Source organism: Vulpes vulpes, chromosome 3 (assembly GCF_048418805.1).
Source record: "Vulpes vulpes isolate BD-2025 chromosome 3, VulVul3, whole genome shotgun sequence".
NCBI classification, from domain to species: domain Eukaryota; kingdom Metazoa; phylum Chordata; class Mammalia; order Carnivora; family Canidae; genus Vulpes; species Vulpes vulpes.
In genome coordinates, this window is record NC_132782.1 from 143,538,924 (window position 1) to 143,566,559 (window position 27,636).

General features: G+C 40.2%; 1 long non-coding RNA gene and 1 other non-coding gene across 2 annotated transcripts; one reads left to right on the top strand and one right to left on the bottom strand.

Moving 5' to 3' along the window:
* Positions 1-1,008: 1,008 nt before the first annotated feature.
* On the top strand, positions 1,009-1,114 carry LOC112924522 (U6 spliceosomal RNA). Its single transcript, XR_003235904.1, has one exon. It is a non-coding gene; the product is annotated as a U6 spliceosomal RNA (small nuclear RNA).
* Positions 1,115-21,574: 20,460 nt separating this feature from the next.
* On the bottom strand, positions 21,575-24,991 carry LOC140598392 (uncharacterized). The gene is made up of 2 exons (XR_012000801.1): positions 24,914-24,991; positions 21,575-24,790 (listed from the first exon to the last, which is right to left on the bottom strand). It is a non-coding gene; the product is annotated as an uncharacterized lncRNA (long non-coding RNA).
* Between the last annotated feature and the right edge of the window lie 2,645 nt (positions 24,992-27,636).

The window sequence follows — 27,636 nt, forward strand, 5'->3', positions numbered from 1 at the left end:
AAGGTGGGATGTTGTTTCAGGCATGGTTTGACCTAGAGCTTCACATAGTCACCAGGCTCTGGCTCCTGTGGGATTCCCTGGGCTCTGCACAGCTTCCCTCGTGGTAGCAGCTATTCCAGATCTCGCTACTTCTGCAACACCAGCAGAAGAGAAGCTCTTCACCACCTCTTACGAAAGAAAAAGGAAGCCTCCTTGCTGGGACCCCCCAGGGAAAAGAATTTTTGCCCTGTCAGTGGGCTGAATTTGGTTAGTTTTTTATCCTGGAACCACCTCACCTAAGGGAATGGTACACATTTGTTGGTTTAAGCCAGTCAGGATCGCCCTCTGGAACCAGAAGTGGTGTCTATTCCATGCTGGCTGCACAGCTAAGCAAAGTAAAACACACCCCTAAAGGGGAAAAAAAAGAAGGCTGTTGTAGAAATGAAAAGATATCAAAGAAACAATCAACAAATGTGCATTACCCAAGTGAATCATCTTTTCCAAAGCAGCACTCAAGATGTTTCCCCTCACATGAAAAAATACATCATCATTCCTTGTAGCTTATAGGATCCCCAATTCTTAGAATTAGAAAGAATTATAGAGACAGAATGCAAACCATATCCCTCATACTGGAGCAGTTAAGGCTGGGAAAAATGAAGTAAACTGCCCCAGGTTACACGTCTAGTTAACACCATTGAAAGGAACACGACCCAGGTGTTTTTATTTTTGATCCAACATTCCTTCTCGTATGTCAATACTACACAATCAGGGCAAAATCAGACCATATGATGTGTCGCTTCTGTTTTTCTCTAAACACAGAGTTTATTTGCAGAGAGAATATGTTTGTTGGGTTCGTGAGGAAGGGGTAGGTAGGAAAGAATGAAAGAATGGAAAAAGAGAACAACTTTAATAACTTTTTAATTTTGTTTTAACTCACACAACTTTCTAACACATTTATTGACCCAAAAACAAGAACCCTTCTCAGAGCTGAGAAAATGTGACACTAGGACTTTGGTAAAAAAGAATCCAGTGCTCACTTCAGCAGCACGTATGGTAAAATTGAACAATATAGAGAAGATTAGCATGGCCCCTACACAACCATGACACACAAATTCGTGAAGCGTTCCATATTTATTTTTTGAACTATTCCATATTTTTTAAAAATAATGATAATCCATATCACATCAGCAATAATAATAATCCATATCACATCCATATCACGCTCACCATTACTGAGCTTGTAAATCCTGGTCGTAAGACCAAATACCATTTGGGGAAAGACGATTTGTTGGCTCCGCTCTCAAAAATTGGTGTGTTTTGAGACTTGCCAGATAATGTTTATTAGTAATGGTTTTGACATGAGGAGGAAGACTTCAAGGTAAAGAGAAAGAGCTCATGCTGGTCCATTGTTAAAAATCACAGAGCAGCCTGTGCCTGGGAGCCTGTGAACTCTCCTCCAGATCATAGAACTGCATTTCATTTTCGGGGCAGACCAGCCAAAGGTGCCCTTCTAGAGCCTGGTAAATCTATTCACACCTCCTCCAGGCGTGGGGAGCCTATGCAAAGGCAAACAGCCCACTCAGGGGGCTGGCCTTAAACCATTACTTACTTCAGCAGTAATTCATGTAAACTTTTGCTCACTCTGCTGCCCTGCCCAGGCTGCTCTAGCCTCTCTGCCTCCTCCAGACCATGCAGTCCACATTCAGCTTCCAAATATAAGTTGAATTGTGTGATTCCACCTCTTAAAACACTTTGACAAATCCAAATGTTTCCAGAATAAGCCTTCTCTTGTTAACATGATCTACAAAGTCCAGAACTCACTACCTATGATCTGTCCTGTGCTCTCACCCACCAGAGCCCTGACACTACCACTCAAGATACCTTCATTTTCATTCCTTCCTACCTCTGTTTTGGCCATTTTCTCCACTTGGAAAGCCTTTCACTGTCTTGACTATAGAGCACAACCTGACCAGTTCTTAAATCCCAGGGAAAGATTCTCTCTCCTCTCAAATTCCCTAGAAAATTTCCCCTTCAATATTTCCTATAACGTTGTAATTGGGCCATTTTTTTTAACTTCTTGGTCTCCTCCAGAGTAAGGGTTGTATTTTATTCACCATTGGGTTGTTAATCCATTGCACAGAGTACATGCCCAATTAATATTTGTTGAGTTGGATCGAAGTGAGTCATTTAATGTCTATCTTACCTTCAAAGCAGTGTCAAATCACACTTTCTTCCAGAATATGTCCTAAACTATCCTAACTGCAGGTTCAGCCTATGTCTTGAGTCAAGCTGGTTAATCCCTCTATTTAAAGCCAAAAGTACAAGTGCAGCCCCCAAACTCAACTCCCAGGACCAATTGTGCACTGAGCCAACAGACCTTCACATTTGAGAGCTTAGCATCAACCACCCTTGCCACTAATCCACACTTGCATTTATTTACTTGTGAATTTAATAAATATGTGAAAGTCTACTTTGTGCTAAGCCCTATACTAAATACAAAGGAAATGTAGATAAAGTAGTTATGAACCCGACCCTCAGGGAGACCAGTGTAGTTGGGGAGGGTAGGAGGTAAACAGGCAGCCCTGTTGCAAATCCTCTAGCATATCTTGCCCATACCCAGTCTCTCTGATTCATTTCTTGTCCTTGGGATAGTTTTTGCCTTGATTCTTATTCCAGAAACCTCAACTCCCTTTCCAGACTGAGATCTTGCAATCCTACTGCCAGAACAAAAGCCTTGTCCCCAGATTTCTTTCCCATGTAACCAGCCCTTCTGCAAGCCATTCTTCAATGAGGACTTACTGGGCATGACTGTCAGTGTTGATTTTTGTATCCTGTAATCCCCAAAGTCCCTATTGCTGTGCACTGCCTATGTAGTGGGACATCTTAGATGCTTTAGGCTATAAATTACTTGACAGCAGTCTTAGCAATGTTCTGAGGTTGGGGTGTTTGGGGGAGGGTTGGATCTGACTCCAAAGGCAAGGAAAACACAAGAAAAAATAAACAATGGGACTACATCAAACTAAGCTTCTGCAAAGCAAAGGAAACTATCAATAAAACAAGACAGAAAACCACTGAATACTTGCTGATCATATATCTGTATCTGACAAGGAGATAATATCCAAAATCTATAAAGAACTCATACAACTAAATAACAACAACAAAAAATCCAATCTAAAATGGGCATGAGACCTGACTAGATATTTTTCCAAAGAAGATATACAGATGGCCAACAGGCATATGAAAACATGCTCAATATCGCTACTCACCAAGGAAATGCAAATCAAAACCACAATGAGATATCATCTTACACGTGTCAGAATGTCTATTATCAAAAAGATAATAAATAATAAATGTTGGTGAGGATGTGGAGAAAAGGGAACCCTTGTGCACTGTTGGTGAGAATGTAATTTGTACAACCACTATGGAAAACAGTATAGAGTTTCCTCAAAGAGTTAAAAATAGAACTACCATATAATCTAGGAATTACACTTCTGGGTATCTATCTGAAAAAAATAAAAACACTAATTTGAAAAGTATACACCCCTTGTTCATTGCAGCATTATTTATAATAGCCGAGATATGGAAACAATATAAGCGTCCATTGATGGATGCATGAACTAAGATGTATATACACACCCAATGGGACGTTACTCAGACATAAAAAAAAAAAAAAAGAATAAAATCTTGCCATCTGCAACCAGCTGTATTGACTTTGAAGGTATTATGCTAAGTGAAATAAGCCAGATAAAGAGAAATACCACATTATTTCACTTACATTGTAGCAACTATTTACAATATGTACAGATGTTGAATTACTATATTGTACACCTGAAACAATGTAATTCTATGTCAATTATACCTCAATAGGGAAAAAAAGAAATAAATGTATAATAAAGGTAAAGGTCCAGAGGGACTAGTATTGCCAGAAAAGTTAGGTTTAGAAGAGATGCTAGAGGTTGCATTGAGTCCTCAGGGAAAAGAAAAACCATTGTTATGATGGCTTTAACCATCATAACAATATTTCCCATTTATTGGGGACCAATTATGTCCCAGACACTGTATTAGCTATATTATATATTTTTCTTCTAATCCTCACAACCATCCTTTGAAGAAACTGAGGCATAAGGAAGCCCAGAAACTTTCCCAAATTGACACAGGTAGAAAGTGAAAGAGTTGAGATAATTCAGATTGATCCCGAAGTCCACAGTCTTTCTACTATACCACAAATCAAAGAAATAATTATTACCACTTCTTCAATTTTACCAGGGTTATTAATAGAGCACCCTATTCCCTAAGAGACTCTATTAGCACCTGGAAATATCCAAGAGGTTCAAAACTTTATAAAGAAAGAAGTTTTTCTGGAAGAATCAGGGAATGGTTGGATATTCAGTTGGGTATTCAGAACTATAAAGGAAAATGCCCAACAGCAGTGTTCACTTTTCTGTCCAACTCAATAGTATTAAACATAAAATAAAATGAACTTGGATACTTCAATGTTGTTTTCTCTTCTAAGCCACTGACTTCTACTTAATAGGACAGGGAAACAGACCACTGAGCATACTGCTGAATGATGGCTCATCCTAATAAGGCTTTTTGGCGAAGTTTCTGTAGTTTCTGTCTGCCTGAAAGATCCCCTGGCCCCTTTCCTAATTGCAGGGGCTGCTCCCAGAATGAACACTAGATTACCAGCCCTAGTTAAAGAGCACTTAGGGCCATGCTGGCCAGAACACCCATATGGCTTCCAGGCAGCTGCGATGGATGCCAATGATTAATTAATTGATGCCAATGGGGGTTGTAAGCTTGGGATGAGGGCAAAAAGACTCGAAGCAGACACAGCACAGCCACAGATGTCACACCCCTTGGCACTCTAGCTGCTGTGTGAGACAGTGATGAGAACACTGGGTTTGAAGTCACAAGCCCAGGTCTGGGCCTGTGGGAAATTGGGTCTTGCTAATTTCTGAAACTAATTCCTCATTTATAAATAAGAATAATTCCTGCACTACTCATTGCAGAGGCTTTGTGAGGCTCAGATAAGTTATTTGTATGTGAAAACTCCATAAAGACTATAACTAGGTTAAATGTCCCTCTCCACCCCCGCTTGAGTACTTCCATAGCAATCTGGGCTTCTCTAACTGGCATTCATCATATTTTACAGTTATTATTTCTTTGTCTGTCTTCTTCTTCTAGGCTGTACAGAGCAGAAGGAAGAGATCATATCAATACAGTTCTCCACTATTTCCTAATATCTACCATAGTGCTGGGTACTTGGTTGGTGCTCAATAAATACTTGTGAGATAAATGGATAGATGATGAACGCTTCCTCTAGAGTGTTCATTTCTTTGGTGAAAATCTCATTCCATGGCAAAACAAATCCCATATCATCATCATTGTCTTGATTTATGTCAGCTAATGGCAACTCTGTTTCACTTTATAACTGCTATTTCAGACACAGCATGGTCCTCAAGAAGTATACAGGCAAAAGAGAAGAAGACATGTACAAATGGAAATTTAAGTAACAACAAGCACAGTAAACGTCATCTCTAACAAGTTCTTTTTTTATTTCAACTTTTTCAAAGAATTAATCTCTGGGGTTAATACCCAACATATTAAAACTGCAAGTTTCTATATTTATAGACAATGACTGTAGACCAGATGGACTATTTTAAATACAACTCCAATTGTGTAGAAATCTCAGACTTTTCTTTGTGGAGGAGTGAGTGTTTCCTAAAAGTGCTGAGAACCAGAAGTAATTTTATGTGTGCGAAGGTATGGAGGAGAGGGTAGAGGTGATCAGAGGATGCTTCTGTAGATCCCAGTCTCACATTTTGTGTAAATAAAGATCCAGGCTCAAAACTTAAAGATAGACTCTATTTTTCACTAAGATATGCATGCAGTGAGAAGAAATTGGAAAGCAAATATAAAGCATAGGTTCGATGTCCCAATATTTAGTACTTTGAAATTACAAATGTTCTTTTATCCACTTTTATGTGGAACAAATACACGTACTAAGCTAATACCTTGAGCAAGCCACCAGGGGTTTTATCTAGGAGGTATTTTTCCTCAGTGTTAAATCTACAGGGAAGACCTGAGGCCAGATATCATGTGACACAGGAAAGCTTAGGGACACTTCTGGCAAGAAAGGTTGAGTGAAGCCTTTATCACTACTGGGAAGGGTAAGCAGAAGGTAAAATGGTGAAAACAACAAAGTGGGAGTTCTAAAAAAAGGCCTAACAGTAGTGATTGGAAACTGGTGAACGCTGTCATAATTAAGTTTGAAAATATAGATTGTAGAGTTCCTTAATCCTTTCTAATACCTCTTTTAAAAAAAAAAAACAAGCAATTTAAAATGAGTAAGAGTCCCCCTGTATTCATTATCCAACAAATAATTCTGAAGTTGAAGCTGAGTATTACTTACCCGCTAAACGTTAATTTTAAGCCTTTAACTGGAATGAGGGCCTCCTGTAGACACATTGACAAGTGAATGTAGGAGACACTGAGAGTTGTCTTCCAATATTTATTCACCCCTTTGCCCACAGCTGAGCAGAAAACTACTAAAAACTAGAGACTACATTTCCCAGCCTTGGAGAACTTGGGTGGCTCAGTAAGTTGAGCATTTGACTCAGGTCATGATCTCAGGGTCATGAGACAGAGCCTGCCTTGGGCTACACACTCAGCAGAGAGTCTGCTTGAGATTCTCTCTCTCTCTCTCTAAAATAAATAAATCACACACACACACACACACACACAAAGACTACATTTCCCAGCCTCCTCTACAGTTAGGTCTACACAAGAGGCTAAATTCTGCCAATGGGGTATAAATAGAAGAGTCACCTTAGCAGCTTCTAGGAACCTTCCTTAACAGAGAGCTGGAGTGTATTGTAAGCCCCTTATCTTTGTCTCTCTCCCCTTTCTTCCTACTGAAACAAAGATGCTACTACCTAGAGACTGAGGACCACAGCCTTGGGATACCTGAGCAGTAAGCTGGAAGGAATTAACCAGCCCTAAAGACTTTTATACCAAGAGTCACTACTCCAGCCCTGGACTGCTCACTGCCTGACTTACATCGGAAAAAAACACATTTCTGTCTTGCTGAAACCATTATTATTCGGGGTTTTCTGTTATTGCTGCACCTAAGCCTCATTGGTACGAAGGTCTGCCCTCAGGAAAATAAGAAGCAGTCCCCAACTGTAAGAAGTTTCGTAAACTTGAGAAGGGTATGAGTGATATCCACATAACTATAAATTTGTACAACACATAAAATTATGAGTGTCATAAGATCAAGATATTATCATTAAGGCTAGGAACAATAAAAGATAAATCACTTCTGACAGAAGAGAAGGAAGGAAGGAATCATGGCTCAGGTGACCTTTCAGTTGGGCCCTGAAAGAATAAGTATTTGAGAAATGAAATTGGGGAGAAAGACAAAACAGGGAGAAGAAACAGCATTACAAAGCACAGAGGTAGAAAAGCATGGATTGTGTTCAAGGAAGGTTAGGTGACTCAGTTTAACCAGAGTACGGGTCATAGATCGTGATCCTTACTATTAGTCCAACTGATCTATTTCCTCTTCTGGCTGCATTTTTTTTCACAACCTTTGTTAATTATCTGATGCTTTATTATATTGATTCTATGTTATCTATTTATATTCTAGAATAACTAAAATTGCAGTTCTCAAAAATTTTATATTCTTAAAAATTACTAAGGGTTGGGGCACCTGCATGGTTCAGCTGGTTAAACATCTGACTCTTTTTTTAAGCTTTTATTTATTTATTCATGAGACACACAGACAGAGAGGCAGAGACACGGACAGAGGGAGAAGCAGGCTCCCTGTGAGGAGCCCAATACAGGACTCGATCCCAGGATCCTAGGACCAGGACCTGAGCCAAAGGCAGCTGCTCAACCACTGAGCCACCCAGGTGCCCTAAGCATCTGACTCTTGATTTCAGCTCAGGTCATGATCTCCTAGGTCATGAGAGGGAGCTCTACATCAGGCTTCATGCTCAGAGGGAGTCTGCTTGAGATTCCCTCTCTCTTCCCCTGTCCCTCTCCTTCCTGTCACACACACGCAGTCTCTCAATTAAATAAATAAATCTTTTTTAAAAAATCAGTGAGGGACCCAAAGAGCTTTAGTTTATGTAAGAGACATCTATAAATACCTACTGTATTAAAACCGGTAGAAAGCTTCAGTTATACAAGATGAATAATTTCTAGAGATCCGCTGTACAACATATGGCCTATAATTAAGAACACTATATTGTGCACTTAAAGCTTTTGTAAAGAGAATAGATTTTCTGTTAAGTGTTCTTACCACAAAAAAAGAATGGGGACATGAAGCTTTTGGAGGTGATGGATATGTTTATTACCTTGACTGTGGCAATGGTTTTGTGGATATGTGCAAATATCCAAATTCATCTAATATATACACTAAACATATGCAGTATTTTATATACCAATTATACTTCAATAAAGCTGTTTTTGAAAAAAAAAACAAAGGAATCTAAATTGATAATTTTTTTAATATTTATTAATTCATTTTAAAATAACAAAAACAAACCCATCACATGTTAAAATAAATAATATTTTTATGGAAAAAACTTTTTCAAACAAAATCATCAGAAGAGTAGCACTGCTTTATATTTTTGCAATCCTCCTTAATTTCTGGCCTCATAAAAGACAGTGAGAGTCCTACATCTGCTTCCATATTCAATCCACATTCAATCTGCTGTGACATCACATAGCAAGTAACCCTGGAAAACTTCCCCGTATACACATTTAAAAAATGAGAGTCAAAATTACAAATAATATCTTACTATTATTATGAAAGTAATTTTCACTTTGCAGATATCCTAAGTGGGTCTTAGAGCTCCTCCAGGTCCCCTGCTATACTTTGAGAACCCCTGAACCAGAATATAAACTCAATGAGGGCAGAGATTATGTTTAGTTCACTGTTACATTCTCAGAATCTAGACCTAGCTTATAGTAGACACTCAATACCACTTGTCAAATCAATGTAAGGCCATATTGTAAAGGACATTAAGTGCCAGGCTAATGAGTTTGGAAATTACTTAGGAAACAATGGAGAGGTATCTGAGCAGTAGAATGTAACAATCTGATTGATCTGACCTTACCAAAGAGGATGGGGTAGAGAGACGAGCAACTTGGAGACAGAGATGCCAAATGAGATGCTCTTGATTTAGTCTTAGTGAGAAGTAGTGAGATTCTGAAGTAAAATGGAGAAGGTACAAACAGAAGGAGGACAGCAACGAGAATTCACTGGATGTAGCGTATTAGCCCTCAACTGGAAATCCATGAATTTAATCAGACTTAACTGTGTGATCTTCGCCAAGTCAATCAACTCCTTGTTCGATTATACTTTCCTCATCAGTAAAATAAGATATTGTATTAAATATGGATCATCACTTTCTTTTCAGCTATTTAATTGGTAGATAACAGAGCTGTGTCACCAAAATATTATTTTTAATGTCACAAAATCTTAATTTCTTTTTGCTAATTACTGCATCAGTATTTACTGATGCTAAGACTAGTCATTAGCAAGACTCTTTAAAAGTAAGATTAGAGAATCAATATTAAATTTCAATGTTAGTTGAAGTGTTTGGGGGGAAAAAATATCATCTACTAAGGAGGTCTTTTAATTTATTTAAATCTCAAGCAATTCCTAGGATGCAGTTGGGTTTTTTCCACATTTTTCCAATCAGGAGATATTAAGAAATATACTCAAGGTCCCACATCTTGGAGTAAGTAACAAAATTAGGAGTCAAACAGATTAAGTCTGATTCTAAAACCTATGGTCTTCCTAATACATAGCACTACCTTAAAGAAATTAGGATGCTGCTTAAATTTGGATATGTTGTTATCAATTTGGATGTCTTTAAAAAGAAGTAAAATATGATGTATCTGGAATCAAACTAATTATCTATCACCTTCGTTAATCTAGAAATAGAAAATCATAACCTATAAGGTTAACATGGCAAGAAAAGTAACTATATCCATCCAGATAATTAAACTGTACTAAAAACTATGGACAAAGATGGAGGAAAGAGTAAAGAGCTTGGAAAATGTTGAGGGAAACATAGAAAAAAAAAGATTGTCATCTCATCTGATTTTCAAACCTGAGCATACCACTGAGAAAGAAACAGGCTCTGTTCTTCATCATTTCTTTGTGCATTTGGCTGAAGCAAATTAAGGTCATCCACTGGGGGAATAAATGGGATGTGCTCTGAGATATTTACCAAATCAGCAGTGGCACAAGTAGTTCTGCTAATGAAAATTATTCCAACTGTCTGACTCAGACATCAGCTCAGATTTCAACTCCCTGAAGCCATTTGGTTGAAAGGATTTCATAATGATTTTAAAGAGAGTATTTAAAGTTTGTATTTCATCTCAAGAAAAGAGAGGATGTGTTTGTTCTCTGCTTCAAATCAAAAATGTGCTTGGCTTTGTAAAGTTTGCATAGCAAGAACACTCATCGACAGTCTCTTAAAAATTATCCCTCATTGCATACCTTTTGTCCCAATTCCCTATAATTGTTTAAAGACCAACTTGGCGACCTTTCATTACCTACTACTGTGGTAGTATAGTCTCAAATTATATTCAGAGCTTGTTACTCTTTTGCAGTATGCTGAGATACATCAGTAAGCCCCTACTTATAATTCATTAACTCGGTAAACTTTGCTAGAGAACCTACTATGCGCCAGGCAGTGTGTTCAGGACTAAGAAGGAGATAAATATTTCCTTGATCTGCTCCTGTTATCAAGATAACCAGCTACTATGTTCCAGCTGTCCATGTTAGACGCTGGGGGCACAAAGATAAGAATCTGCTCTTCACCAAAAAGGTAATACTATCCAGGTAAAGCAAAGAGAAGTTCAAAAGAAAAAAAAGTAAAAATCAGGAGGAAATGAGCACTCAGAAATGATCTGTGTGGGAAAGAGATGACTTTGCCCAAGATAAACCTATTCCTTTGGAGATGAGATGAAAGAACATAAAGAAAGCAGTCAGGAAGCCTGCAAATGGACAGGTGGGAAGAGCAGCGCCCCTGAAGCTCTGCCTGGTGAATTAGCAGGCAAAGGAGGTCCCCATCTGGTTAAGGAAACAGGCCAACCAAGGTCACTATGTCCTCCTTTGAGATTTTTCCATGAGTTGCATTAATGCCACAAGATTAGCAGATTGTTTACATGACAATCGAGCCTGGGTATTGAGGGTTGAGGATGGAGGGAAATGGTGGTTAGTAGCCGAGTGTAAAATTATCCTAACATAACTATTCTGGTGAGAAATACCAACTGCTTTATGGACACATCATTTTACCCATTTACTTTTATTCCAACTCAGCACCGCTCTTTATGTTTACTAAGCTTTGGGTTTGCATTGACTTCCAATTATTTCACTTGAGTAACACTCTTAATTAGCATAAGCATGAGTCCATTATTCTCCCTGAAACACTGCCAACCTCAAGCTTTTCCCTCATCAAGGGGAAACTTAATTAACATTTTGTTAATTTCTAGAACTGTTTCAATTTGCCCTTCTCTGGGATTTCCACCCGCTCAGAGAAGGGGGAAAATGTTCATGGATACAGAATACAGTAGATGAGGCATAAAAATTAACATGGAACTAATCCAATTCTCAGGATGATTCAGAAAAGCGAGACTGTTTTGGAAATTAATGTGGCAGGTTATATGTGAAGTATGAACCCATAAAGAGGGGAAGGGCAGCCATGAGATAGCCTTGTAATCCTCTTGTTTACCCTGCGGCTCCCATGCCTCTTTAAACTAATCCTGGCCTCTGCTGCCCCAAGAAAGCTAGACTATAGATGAGATGATGCAAATAGGAACAAAAGAAGTTAATTTTTAGCTGTAAAGCTTATGGGACTGAAGTCTTGACATAAGCAACAGATTTGGAAGGGTATTTAGCTGGCCATCTCTTCCATTCCTCCCCATTCACCAATGGGAAGAGCAAATAAACTTCTGTGGATTGGAAGGGGTGGCAAGAGTTTGGCAAAACAACAAAAGAATTAGGAATGATACGAGAGTCCTATTCTTTGCCCACCTCAGCCAGGACTTGTAAGATATAAAGGGAAATGACTCTCCCTCTAAGCCTAAGGATCTGAGACAGCTCAGGTGGATGGCCACACAGGGGGATGGCAGGCTGCCATAACAGGGCTGGAAGGAGCCCTGAGGTTCCTCTCAGTCCCTGAGTGACTCAACAGGGCACCTCAAATTCCATCTCCCAGACTCAAAGAGGGACATAGAAGTCAACCGAGAGAACTAGAGCCCTGAGAGTCCCACAGTATAGTCTGCAGAATTCTGAGATGGTCTCAAGATTCCCACCCCAATGTCTGCCCTATATACTCCCTCTCCTTGACTATGCACAGCATGTGTGAATATGGCAGGATTTTATAACTACGACTAGGTGATCTTACACGGCAAGGGTGAAGGGAATTTGAGGATGTAACTAAGGTGCCCTGATCAGCTGGCTTGGAGTTAATCAAGTGGGAGATTATCCGGGCGGGTGACCTAACTAGGTGAGCCCTTGAAAGTCCCTTCCTTATTGGGAGAGATTGGAAATGAAAGACAGTCTTCTCCTACGTATCCTTGAACAAGCAAACCGCCTTGTAGTGAGGAGGGGCTTTTGAGAGGGCCGCATGGCAAGCACCTGGGGGACCCCTCCCTAGAAGCTGAGAGTGGCCCCTGGTTGGCAGCTAGCAAGAAAATGAGGAAATGAATACTGCCGACAGCCTGTGTGAGCTTAGAAGCAGATGCTTCCCCAGAACCTCCAGGAGAGAAGGCAACCTGGCCAACCCCTTGATTTCAGTCTTGTAATACGCGGAGCAGTGGGCCCAGCTAAACTGTGCCCTGACTCCTGACCTATAGAAATTGTGAGAGAACATGTGACTATTGTCCTCCAGCCCTAGGCCTGTGGTCACGTGTCACTCAGCAAGAGAAAACTAGTTCACGCAGCCAGTGATAAGAGGCTGGGGGACTGGACCTGAGGCTCAGGACTGGATGGGTGACGGGGAACAACTCCGTGGATCCTGAAGGTTCAGCAAGACAAGCACTTTCTCAAGAAACAGCAGCAAAGATCTGAACACCTTTAGCTGAGACACAGAAATCTCCCACCCATTCAGAAAGGCATTCGTATGGCTCCCTAAGCGAGCTCAGCAGCAACGTTAGAGGCAAAAAAAGCTGAGGAGGGAGGTGTTGCAAGTCCTAAATTTGACAGAGTTGAAACCTGAAGCGTGTGAGAAAAATGTCAAAAGTGCCTGAGTTAATTTCTAAATGGCTGGATTAAGATTTCTGCCTCAGACAGAACAAGGGCTCAGGCTAGAAATTTTCAATTATGGGGGGAGGGAGAGGTTTCATTTTCCACAGCCTAGTTTGTGGCACGTGACACCCACTTCCACCCCCACCATCTTCTAGTGCAGTTTTGCATCAATAAGCAGGGCCGTCCCAGAGAAACAGAGTCAAGTGCAAAGATAATCTCTTCTCTCCAATACCATGACCCTAAGGAAACCAGTTTAAAATAAACACCAATGGCGGCCTTAAAAAGTGGTCTCAGAGACTTCCATGGTAAAATGGCGGAAAAAAGCAAGCTCGCAGAGCCCAGCCCACTTCAAACCTAACAAAATGATCACCAAATAAATGTTAAAAACCAGCAGCACTCAAAGGAGGGAAGACAGCTTCAAGGCAGCTTGAAATAGGAACTAAACAAAGAGAAATAGGAGATTCCAGGAATTAAGGTATGTCTCTTCCCCCTGCGTGCTCTCTCACCTCCACCCATACGTACCCCTACTCCTTTTTTTTTTAAGATTTTATTTATTCAAGAGAGACACACACACAGAGAGAGAGAGAGAGAGGCACAGAGATACAGGCAGAGGGAGAAGCAGGCTCCATGCAGGGAGCCCGACGTGGGACTCGATCCCAGGTCTCCAGGACCACAACCCTGGGCCAAAGGCAGGGGCTAAACCGCTGAGCCATCCGGGCTGCCCACCTACCCTTACTCCTTAAGCAATCCATAGGACAAAAGGTGAGGTCACCAAGTCCTGGGAAAAGTTCACCAAGTTCTTCCATGAGGCAAGAACTAAAAGGAGAGGGAAAATAGCAGCCAGGGAAATACCCAGGAGACCCCTTACCAAGAGACTCTTCTTCACCATAAACTCATCATTCTATACTTTCTAGCCAAAAGAAAGCAAGCAAATGAGGATTCTACCCAAAATATATAAATAACACCCCCAAAGAAAGGGGCTGTAAGAAAGATAAGCCAGTAGAAAAATGGGTAAAATTCACAAATGTCTCAAAAAAAAGACAAAACAGAAATCATAAATATGTAAAAAGATGCCCAAACTCATTGGCAATCAGCAAAATACATTAACACCACAATGAGATCTTATTTTATACCCCAAAGATTAATCAATATTAAAGGGCATGGCAAGGGGTCGCTTGGGTGGCTCAGTCGGTTAAGCACCTGCCCTCGGCTCGGGTCATGATCTCAGGGTTCATGGATCCAGCCCCGCATGGGCTCTCTGTTCAGCGGGCAGTCTGCTTCTCCCTCTCCCTCTGCCCCTCCCCTTGCTCATGCGCTCTCTCTCTCTCTCCCTCTCTCACAAATAAAGAAATAAAATCTCTTTAAATAAATAAATAAATAAATAAATAAATAAATAAATAAATAAAAGCAATAACAAGCACAGATAAAGATATGAAGGAATGAAGGGGCACCTTGGTGACTCAGTGGGTTTGGCGTCTGACTTTGGCTCAGGTCATGATCTCAGGATCCTGGAATTGAGCCCCTCGAGGTGCTCCTGCCCCCGCCACCCCCACCCCTGCTCAGCTCAGCAGGGAATCTGCTTCTCCCTCTCTCTCCCTCTCCCTCTGCCCCTTCCCAGCTTGTGCTGGAGCCTGCACCTGCTCCCTCCCTCTCAAATAAATAAATAAATAAAATCTCTTAAAACACACACACACACACAAAGGAACGGGGATTCTCATAAACTGCCAGTGGAAATATAAATTTTAAGCCCTGGAGAGCAATTGAGCATCGTTTGGGGGTGGAGAAACTGATACCACATTTGGGTGTGCTATTCTGACCTTTTTTATCAATTAGTCCTAAGGCTACTCATTTTAAGTGGGGCCCAGACCTAAAGAAGTCTCTGCAGCAACCACTTACAGAAAACAGTATGCAGGTTCCCCCAAAAAATTAAAAGCAGAACTACAATATGATCCAGCAATCCCACTTCTGAGTATTTATCTGAAGAAAACAAAAGCTATATGCACCCCCATGTTCCCTGTAGCATCACTTACAATAACCAAGACATGGAAACAACCTACGTGTCCACCGATGGATAAATGGATAAAGAAAACATGATATAGCTACATACAGGAGAATATCATTCAGCCATAAAAAAAGAAGAAAATGCTGACATCTGTGACAACACGGATAGACCTTGTAGGCATTGTGCTAAGTAAAACGTCAGACACAGAAACACAAATACTGCACTTACATGTGGAACCAAAAAAAGAAGAAAAAAACTCATAGATATGGAGAACAGATAGGTGGTTGTCAGAGGTGAGGAGTGGGGTGGACAAAATGAATAAAGGGGCTCAAAAGGTTTAAACTTCCGGTTATAAAATAAGTAAGTCCTGGGAATATAATGTATAGCATGGTGAGTATAATTAGATTAACACAAAACAAAAAAGGGGCACCTGGTGGCTCAGTGGTTGAGCGTCTGCCTTTGGCTCAGGTCATGATCCTGGGGTCCTGGGATCAAGTCCCGTGTTGGGCTCCCTGCATGGAGCCTGCTTGTCCCTCTGCCTGTGTCTCTGCCTTTCTCTGTGTGTCTCTCATGAATAAATAAATAAAATCTTTAAAACAAACAAACAAAAAGGACTTTACAGGAGGTCCTAGCTTTGATGCATCCGACCCTTCCCTTCATTGCTCACTACCAGTAAATCCAGGGGAACCCCAAGTGTCTATGGTAAACAAAGACATAGTATGGAGTCTCTGACAAGCTCTAATAAAGAATCACAGCAAAGCCCCCTAGTGCCCTCCACTGCTGATAACTACTCACCTTTTTAAGAAACCACTCCTAGCCTGCTACTGGGCCCAGTTGAGACTACGTGCTTCCATGGTTCATGAAAGACCCCCACTAACTATTTCAGTTACCTACTGCTGTGTAACAAATCACCCTGAAACAGTGTCTTCAGGCAACAAGCCAAATAACAGACTTCTCTATGCAACAGTCAGAAAGAAAAAAAATACTCAAATGCTGACCTTTAAACACTCTCATGATTTCCAAGTTACACTCCTAGATTTTAATAATTTAACCCATGAGTACCTTCTGCCTCACTGTGCAAATAATTTCCAGATGTTTATGGACTTAGTTATGTATACAGACTGTAGGAACAATCGGAATATACTGTAATAGGAATTAAAGCCTGTCCTAAAAATAAATAAATAAATAAATAAATAAATAAATAAATAAATAAATAAAACCTGTCCTATGTAAATCCTCACTTTCCCAGAATTATGATACCCAAGAAAATTTTGGAACACAGTTATACTGCAATTGTAATGTCAACGCAACGCAGTGTTACTGCTTGCTCTCAAGTGGATCCTTACTAGGAAATCAACCTGACAAATGGTGGTTGCAGAGAAAGATGGCAAATACATCAAGTGTCTCCAGCATTACTCTCTCAGCAGCATCTTCCCCCACACAATCACAGAGATGGATCTCCTGAGAGAGTACTTCAAAGACAAGGAGATAAATGGAATGACAATGGCCAGAACTGAACAAATGACCGATCTCCTGGCTCCCACAGATGATCTATGTCCTCTCCTACATAACAGCACCTGGAGGTATGTTCATGCTACGTCTGTACAGCCAGACACTGCCAGACAACAGAATAAACCAACTTATCCAACCTCTGAGCCCCCACCAAAAAAAATAATAATAATTAATTAATTAATTAAAATCTTTGGTGAGATTTCCATTTAAGATTTTGAATACTTAGCCAATTTTCAAAAATGTCCCCAGACACAGCAGTCCACTAGAATTTCCAGAGTAAGAATACGGTAATGTAGTTCACTGACATTTCTGGCATCCCATAAAATCAGCAGAAATCGTGATTATTAGTCCATGGGTAAGCCTTATCCTGCTCCAGGCTATATATCCAACAGAAGTTCACACGCACATTTAAACCATTTCTACCTCAAGCTGATGAGAACAAGGTCAAGGTTTCAGTCCCCTGGTGGATCAGGCATGGTCTCTCTGAGAGCAGGATCGAACCCTCCAGGGAACATCCCACAAGTACCATCAGAACCAATCTCATTGCCTGGCTTGCTTAGTTGTTTGCACGGCTCCTTTAAGGACCAGAAACACAGCAATTCAGAGTCTATTCCTCACTCTTTGACCCACAGTTTACCCTCCGATCCTTGGTATTAATTGTTAAACTACTGATTTCATTCCTGGCTCAGGTGTGGATTTCTGAAACCCTTTGTCTCCCAGCTCTCTCCCAGAAATATAGAACGGTCCTCTTCCCTTCAAGATCTCAGACCCTGCACCTTTTCCTGCTTAGCACCACGATTTCCACACCGTGATGTATTTCTTCTATATCATAAGACCCTGGGGCGCCATGCTCTGTTCACTCTGGTGACCCCAGTGCTAGCATAGCACCTGACCACCTGACCTAAGAGTTTCTCAGTCAAGGTTGTTTCAAATGGATGACCAGACTTCTTGATTATAGCCCTGGGTTACACTTTTGAATTTTGCTTCCAACCACATGTTCTTTCCCAAGATTAGGACCTTTTACTTGAAAACTGCTGGCCTTCCAGGTGGCTCAGCGGTTTAGTGCCACCTTCAGCCCAGGGCATCATCCTGGAGCCCGAGTATCGAGTCCCACATCAGGCTCCCTGCATGGAACCTGCTTCTCCCTCTGCCTCTGTGTGTGTGTGTGTGTGTGTGTGTGTGTGTGTGTGTGTGTGTGTTTCTCATGAATAAATAAATAAAATCTTTTAAAAATAATAAAATTAAATTAAATTTAAAAATGCTAGCCTAGACTTCCTTAGTTGCCCCCCCCCAACTCACCCCCCCAAGGCATAGCCTTCAGATCAAGATGGTGTGACATTCTGCTGCTCCCTCTGGTCACACAGCCAGCCTTGTGCCACCCTTCCTTCTACCCCAAGAGAAGTTCAAAATCCTCCAAACTCCCACAGTGGTTGAACCATGGGAATTGTCTGTTTCTAGGAACAGAAATGTCCTACGTGGAAGGACACAAAAGCACCTTTGAACCGGGTCTTGGAATTCTTGGGCTGTGGCGGGAGGCAAGTCCCCACACCAGAGAAATAAACGTGTCCTTGGACACAAAGGGACTAAATGTGTCCTCGGACACGAAAGGACTAAGTAGAAAACACAGATGAACCAGTACAAATCTATCTGCGCTCTTTGAAATACAATTCTGAGTGGTGTCATCTGATCTACCAAAGACCACAAACACAGCTGAGCATCTACCAAATGACAAGCACGATGCAATGCTTTGCCCACATCGCATTTAACCCTGTTCTATGAGTTCTGTGAATAAGAGATTATTATCTTCGTTCTACAAATGAGAAAAGTAAGATTTGAAGTTTTATGTAACTAAATGAAGATGACGTAGCAGAGTAAATAGAAGGGTTGGGATTCACACCCATGCCTGTTTCCACTATACCCCTATGCCATAGTACAGGGGACATAAAAACTGGGCTCTGCCTTCTATAGCTAATACTCTTGAAACCATTAAAAACATATCCTCAGAATAGAAGACAACTAAGACCAAGAAAAGAGTAAGACTTGGTAAATAAGGGGGAAAATCCTTTGGTCAAAGGAATTTGATGACAGTTAAGATAGGCACAGCAATGCAAAAGGCTGTAACTCTGGAGGAATTAGATTAATGATGGTACCACCTGTTAATGAATCATAGTAAGATTTAAAATAATTAGGAAAGTCACACTGGCCTTCACACACAAGAACCCCTGATTCTTTTTAAAACCTAATACTATGTGAACAAAAGAACACTACATAAGAACTAAGTTAATTATAAAATTGTAATCGCTTCTCCCCCTCTGCTTTTTCAGGCACACAAACGGTCTCATTAGTCGGGAATATTAAATAACCCAGGCCAGGAGTGACTAGCATGCAAATAACTGTGCAACACAAAATGTTCTCCTACAATCAGATGACTGAGCAAGATTAATCAGAGAAAGCATTTTCACTTTCAGATAATCTTCGAATACTTACCTGGAGAAAGTATTTAACTATTTCCTTGATCGAGCGACAGATAGCAGTACAAAGTTTACATGAGGGGGGGAAAATGGTGTTTTAAAAAGATCCAGAGTTTTACCATTTAAATATGGGCTCCCCGACGTAGCGTCAAGTCACCTCTGATTTGCCTCCTCTCCCCAATACCCCTTCTCAACTATCTGACTGCCTTGATTTATTGCCAGAATTTTTTTTTTTATGTCCACAGGTCCACTTACTCAGACATTCCTGTCACCCTGACCTTCCTTTGGTCCTTCAAACATGCCAGCTCTTCCACTCCATCTGCCTCAGTTTCCCCAACAGATTCCTCCCTCAGCTGCCGCCTCATTCTCCAGGTCGCGACCTAAGAGTGTTCCCTCCTTGGCAGGCCTTTCCTGACCCCTGGCTGTGAAGCCACCTCCTACATTATTCTGCAGTGCCCTGCCCATCTCTCTTCCCACTGAAGCACTGGCCACTCTTTAGAAACAGACATTCCGTGGGATTACTTGCCCAGCCCTCTCCTACACGAAACCCATGAGGGTAGGACTTTGCTATTTCGTTCACCCCTGTTCAACCACGATCTGCGTAGTGTCCAACGGGAGCTTCTGGTCGAAACTAGAAAATATTTGCATTTTCTAAGAAGCGGATACACAAGTGTCAAATTAAGGGGACTCATTTGGGCCACAGATTTCAAAGCAGGAGCCATTAGCTTACTGATGGTATCGGGAGCCACGAGGCTTACATTACAGAATGTTCCTGAAACGTGTGTAAAATATTTGTTTTCATAAATTGCCTATTTTAAGAGCAGCTGGAGAACTTGCTATTTTCAGGGTTGTTGCAAATCATTTTGTAGAGAAAATTTCACATTTTATCTTTTGAGTAAATCTCTTGTCTGTGTTGGAATGACACACCAAGTGCACTTTTAACAGGTGAATAAACCGCCCAAAAATATTTGCTAAGTGAATCAAGATACATAATATCCCTCTGTCTCTTATCAAGTGAGTCCTCTCTCAAGAAAACACTATCTCCAAACACACCTTTTCCATTACATTGTGACTGGTTCTAAGCAAGCCTTCCATTCCAGTCCTGCACCAATTAAGGTAGTTTTTATTTAAATCGAGTGTTTTCAAAAGTCTCACTTCTATCCATTTCTCCCACCCGTATAAATTATAATTTGATAAAACCTGAATAGTTCTGATAATAATAACTGACTTGAATCCTTATGTGACCTTTTTAGAGGTACTTCACATACTCTGAAGCTATGGCTCGATGTGTTTTTAAAACACAGTCTGCTTCTCAGACACACTCTCCCTCTTGTCCAAGCACACGGGCCTCAGAGCCACCCGGACTTTGCCTGCTCCCTCCTACGTAGCCCTTTACCTATTCTGCTCCCTGGACCAGTACAGTCATCTTCACCTCTTTGTCTAACTCTTCCTGTCCTTCAGATTTCAGGTCAAGCTTCGCTACCTCAGGAAAGGTTCCTTGATCAATGACCTCAGTCAAATCCGTGTGATGCATACCTGCAGAGGACCACAAACCTCTACCCCAGAGCCCTCTTTGAAGCTGTACAAGTAAGTTACCGTCTCAACCTTTCACAAAGCTGCAAGACAGGGCTTGCATTTGTTTGCTTTTCTATGCCTGGCAATCAGCCTGTCCTTAAAATATTTTTATGGAATCTCTTATCACTCCCGTTTTACAAAAAAAAAAAAGGAAACAGGGGCTCAAAGAGGTTATGTATTTTGTCCAGTGCCACACTGCTCCTAACTGATAAAGCTAAAACTGCAAACCCAAGCTTAAAAGGCACAAAAGGCAAAATGGCATAACCAATATGATTACATCTTATTAGGAATACAGACACAAGTGGTCCAGAAGTGCAGGATAATATGCAAACACAAGAAAAGTTATGTTAAGGAGGTCAGACTGTACGGTGCTTTTTGTTGTTGGCTGTTGTTTGTTTTCACTTTTTTTCGAAATTAAAAAAAAATTATCATTCTAAGAGTTTAATGGCCCTTCAGTAGCACTTTCCTCCATCTGTGGGCCATCTACTTAGCAACCACTCCTGCTGCACAGCAGGTGCTCCCCCGCTCAGCTGCCAGCCTACCATGGACCACTGCTAGATCGCAGGCCTCCTAGACAGGATGCCACCGCTTTCAGTGGGTCTCAGGACATATAGCAAGCTAGGTATAGCCAAAGGAAATTATAATGTGGAGGGTAAATGTTTTTAACCACAAGGTAAATAAGACTGCCATGACAATCTAAAGGGTACTATCTGTTGGTCAAATCCTAGTTTCTAATCTTGCTTTTTTTTTTTTTTTAAATAAAAACAATCCCACAGCATTTATTGTCCTCTGGTAAGAACATAAAGGTAATCAAAACAATACGAACAAGGGTTTTAGAACTATATTCCCAACAAAGGGCATCTAAAAAAACAAACTACGTGGCCTTCTCAAGAATTTCTCACTTCACTGATCATTCATTCTAGTTGGAGACACTTTGGAGCAGGGTAATATTATCTCCTTTTAGCATGATCCGACCCAGTTGTTTTCTTGACTTTGTTTTAGAATGAATCTCTTCGGCATCATCTTGTCTTCAAAAAACCCCAGATTGGGACTCTCCATCTCCTTTTGGATAACCTCACCTTCTACCTGTTAAGAATTAAGGCCTTGTTTCCAGCATCTTTTTAAAACCATACTCTAACAGTTGTATTTGTATGGGGTCCTCCCCTGCTCCCTTCCCTCTTATCCTTCTACAAAAATGCCCATTGCCAGAATGTCCCATTCCACCAACTCCTGAAAAAGTATGGCTCCTCCCAGGCTCCCTCCAAGACACAGAACAAGGAGTTTCAATAATCACAAATGCCCCCACCCAAACTCATTAAGAACACTGAGGTTGCATGAATAGCTAAACAATAGGAGAAAATTAAAATTTTAAATTTAAATTTAAAAAATTGGTCTTATTCTAGGATACATCCTCCAATTCTCTGCCCCCCTCAGCTCTGAGTAAATTGTAAGATGTAGTAATCACTCAACAGAATATCTCCCTAAATCTGAATTATTCAAACTAGAATATCATCACTGGGAACTACTTTACAGCCATTCAAAGTAGGTTTGGGCAGCTCATGCCTGGCTTTTTGGAGTCTTCCCACCACTGTGAGAGGCAATCATGCCTTCTTACACATCCTGATCACCTAATGGTTAATTATTGGCTCAAAAACATACATGATCACTTCCCAGTGGCAAATATTAAGCCCCAGAGTAAATACAGCCCAAATCTAGACAAAAGAAGTCTAGGGGTTTTCCCATGTGTATAATCTGTCCCTCTGTCTGTCCATAATATCGTAGGAATTCCCTCTGTTCATCTTACTTTTATCCTATTCCTTGAGGCTTACAAATGAATAAGAAACACCGGAGAAACAAAAGCCATTAAAAAGCCATCTACTCCTTGTTGGTACTCCTGAGCTAAACAAATCTCCAGATGAACCATGAAATTAAAATGCTTTAATTTAATTTATGGCTCAAGTTTTTAAGACAGGTGTCTTAAAAACAATCTGTCAGTTTATAGTCTAGCTGAATATATAGAATCTTAGGTTGGGGGCACCTAGGTGGCTCAGTCAGTTAAGCGTCTGCCTGTCACTCAGGCCATGATCCCAGCATCCTGAGATTAAGCCCCACATTGGGCTTCCTGCTGAGCAGAGGGTCTATTTTTCCCTCTTCCTCTGCCCCTCCTCCCTGCTTGTGTTCTCTCTCTCTCAAATAAATAAGTAAAACCTTTTTTAAAAAAAAGAATCTTAGGTTGGCATCAATTAAGTTATCTTCCACTAGCCTTTTAAAGATAACATTTCATTTCCTTCTGGCATCTATTAGTGCTGATGAGAAGTCACTCTCAGTCGAATTGTCTTTAATAAGTACTCAGTTTCTTCTCTCTGGAAGCCTTTAAGAATTTTCTTTGTCCTTGATCTACATATGCTCCACAATGCTTCTAGATAGAAATTTCACTTTATTTATCTTGTCCAAGACCAATAGTCTCCTTTAATCTGAAAATTCATTCTTTTTTTCAAATCTAAAAACCATTAGCCACATTTCTTCAGATATTGCCTCTTCCTCATTTTCTCTATTCTGTTCTTCTTGATCTTATTAGATACATGTAGGAACTTTTTTGTCTAATTTTTCTCAGATTTTCTCTATATATAATATACTGAGTGATTTTCTCAAATCTATCTTCCAATTTACTAATGTTATACTCAACTGTGTCTAACCTACTATTTAACCTATTAAGTTTTCATTCCAATGTCTCATATTTCCAAAAGTTCTACTTAGTTCTTTTTTTAATCTCTTGGTTCATTTTTCATACTCTCTTGTTCTTCTATCAGTTGTGTTCCTTGTTTCTTCTCCTTAAAAATATTAAATATTCTAAATGTATAGTCAATTTTAGATAGTTCTATTACCTCCAGTTCCTGTGGTGTAAATTCTCTTATTAGTTATATCTGCTAGCTCCCCCCACCCATGGGTGATTCTTTTCCTTGTGGGATTTGCAATTTCTTTTCTCTTCAGCAGGGCTATCTCTGTGGGAGTCCCATGTTTGATCTCTGGTCATCTCTAGAGAATAATTTCCCATTTGCCTCTGCTGAAATTCAGTTTTTAAATCAGTGTATATGTTAATTTTTCAACTTGGCATCCCACAAGAATGATAAATGAGGATGCAACTCCCAACTTTCCTGGGCTGGTGAGCCACATTTGTCTAGTCCCCATTCAATGGCCTGGGCAGAAGTTCTACAAGGCTTCTGGCTCCATGAAGTGGTCTCAGTTCTAGTTCCCTATCTTTTACAATCCTGAGACCTTATCTACTGACCTTGTATGAGTGTTAAAATTCCAGACCCTGGCCCAAAAGGACTTTATCTGAATCTACCATTCCACATTCTATTTCAGCTTCACTATCCCCTTGCCACTCTAGCTTTGCATTTCCTCTGCATTTCTTGCACCTGAACGTTTCCATTTTTTTAAAGCCTGGCTCCATTTTTTTAAATTTAAATTATTTGAATTTATACTACATTTCTGTTTTTCAGAGTGAAATGCTTTGTGTTTATCTTTGGCATGCTATATTAGCCAAAAATGATTCCATAATGTCTGTTCATGTGAAAAGACAGTGTGAGGATTAACCATTCTCAAAAAATAAATGTTCCCTATAGTTGGAATTAAATTTTGTGGGAAAAGAAAGAGGCAAGACCTATCCTTAAGTGAGTAGGTCCCAAGGCTCAGGTTGACTACTTTATATTCCAAACCAATCTAACCCTGATCCTAAATGAAACACCTTGTCCTTCATCATAGTCCAGCATATCCAAGGGCTGTCAATCCTAGTTGTCAAAGGAGTGAACACCCCAATGACTGCAACATCTCCAGGACTATTAATTGTTTTCAAAATGCAAAAAGCAGGGGGATGGCAGCTGCATGGGTCAGTCAGTTGTGCATCCAACTTGATCTCAGCTCAGGTCTTCAAGCCCCACGTTGGTTGGACTCTGTGCTGGACATGGAACCTACCTGAAAAAAAAAGCAGGATATTTTTTACTATCCTTTGTCATGAAGAATTTAGTCATAAAAACAGAAGCTACACTAGATTTTTGAGTAAGAAGGAGTTTAATATAGGGAAATAGAGGTTTTTACCACTGTTGGAAGGATGGGGATCAAAGGTCAAGCATGTCAATTCTGGACATCTCCAAGTACAGGGAGTTCAGAAACCTGCAGCAACAAAATTGGCAAACTTTAGAAAGCTGCTGTTGCTACTGAGAACCATCACCAATAATCCCAAGACAATCTTCAACCACCATGAGCAAAACTCACACCTGCCAACTGCTAATGACTATATGCCTGCTATCAAATAATGGCTTCTTTCCTTGCATCTTCTAAATCTCAGTTGAGATGGGCGATAAGCACCTGAGGAAGCTACAGCAACCAACTGACCATGCTGAGACAAACAAAAGAGGAATGGTTTTGGATGGAGATGGAACAAAGTGTGTAAGAGAAGGGGCTGCAATTACTAACTTTATAGCAATAGTGACACTAGCCTACACTAGAAACCATCATATGGGAACCTAATGCATGAAACAAAAAGTACATAAAAGCAAAAAACCTAATGCATGTCTTTTCATAGATCTTTTCATCTGTATATAATGTGGTATCAAAGAACCACAATCGAGAGAAACTTAGAAAATAAAGATGAAAAAGGAAAATACTTTGATAACGATAATAGCTAACATTTGCTGGGTACTCTTTCTGTGCCAGACTGTGTGCTATTTATTATTTATAAATAATAATGAGTTAATTTGGGTCAAGAGTATGAATATTAAGAAAGCATATAATGGATAACATTACTCAATGCCCACAGTTTTTTCCCACACAACAAAAATTAACCGTAATTTACTGACAGTGACTAATAACCCGGCTATATTCAAATTTCTCTGAAAATCTAAAAATGTATATTCAAAAATAAAATAAAATAAAATAAAAATGTATATTCTTTTTGTTACTAGAAATCAGGATTCAAAGAGATTCTATTCATTTCATTAGTCACTTATGTCCCTTAAGTCTTTCAGTCTTTATTTCTTTGTTTCTCCCCTGGCCATTGATTTTTGTGTGTGTGTGTGTGTGTGTGTGAACTGTTGCTTTTTTATTTTTACTCATTTTTCTCTTGTGATGTTTATTTAATCTGTAAGGTGTTTCATGGCCATTGACTTTTTGAGGAAATGAGATGAATTTTATAAAATATCCCACTCTGAATTTGACTAATGGATTCCTCAGTGTCATTTGTCTCCTGTTTCTTTTTTTAATTATTTAAATTCAAGTTAATTAACATATAGTATAGTATGGATTTTAGGAGTAGAACTAAGCAATTCATCACTTATATATAACACCCAGTGCTCATCTCCACAAGTGCCCTCCTCAATGTCCATCACCCATTAACCCAATCCCCCACTTCCCTTCTACCCAGTAACCCTCAGTTTATTCTCTATAGTTAAGAATGTCTTATGACTTGCCTTCTTTTCTGTTTTTTTTTTAATTTTTTTTTTAATTTTATTTATTATGATAGGCACACAGTGAGAGAGAGAGAAGCAGAGACATAGGCAGAGGGAGAAGCGGGCTCCATGCACCGGGAGCCCGACGTGGGATTCGATCCCGGGTCTCCAGGATCGCGCCCCGGGCCAAAGGCAGGCGCCAAACCGCTGCGCCACCCAGGGATCCCTCTTTTCTGTTTTTTTAAAGATTTTATTTAGTTAGTTAGTTCGAGAGAGAGAGAAAGTGCACCCACACACGCGCTTGCACACGCACAGAAAGAACAGAGATAGAGGGAAAGGAAGGGGGGAAATATCCCAAGCAGGCTCAGCACTGAACACAGAGCCAGGATCAGGGCTTGATTTCCGATCCTGAGATCATGATCTGAGCTTAAACCAAGAGTTGGAGGCTTAACTGACTGAGCCACCCAGGCACCCCTGCCTCCCTCTCTGTTTTTATCTTATTTTTTCTTCCCTCCTACTATGTTCATCTGTTTTGTTTCTTAAATTCCACATGAGTGAAATCATACGGTATTTGGCTTTCTCTGACTGACTTATTTCACTTAGCATAATACACTCTCGTTCCAGGCACGTTGTTGCAAATGGCAAGATTTCACTCTTTCTGATGGCTGAGGAATATCCCATTGTATATATAAAGCACATCTTTGTCCAATCATCAGTCAATGGATATTTGGGCTCTTTCTATAATTTGGCTATTATTGACAGTGCTGCTATAAACATTGGGGTGCCCCCGTTGAATCAGCAGTTTTGTATCCTTTGGATAAATATCAAATAGTGCAATTGCTGGGTCATAGGGTAGCTCTATTTTTAATTTTTTAAGGAAACTCCAGACTGTTTTCCACAGTGGCTGCTCCAGTTTGCATTCCCCCCAATAGTGCAAGAGGGTTCCCTTTCTCCACATCCTTGCCAACATCCATTGTTTCCTGAGTTGTTCATTTTAGCCATTCTGACAGGAGTGAGGTGGTATCTCATTGTGGTTTTGATTTGTATTTCTCTAATGATGAGTGATGTTGAATATTTTTCATGTGTCTGTTAGCCATTTGTATGCCTTCTTTGAAGAAATGTCTGTTCACGTCTTCTGCCATTTCTTAACTGGATTATTTATTTTTCAGGCATTGATTTTGTGAGTTCTTTACAGATTCTGGATACCAACCCTTTATCCAATATGTCATTTGCAAATATCTTCTCCGATTCCATCAGTTGCCTTTTCACTTTGTTGATGTTTCCTTCACTGCGCGGAAGCTATTTATCTTGATGAAGTCCCAATAGTTCATTTTTACTTTTGTTTCCCCTGCCTCCAGAGATATATCTAGTAAG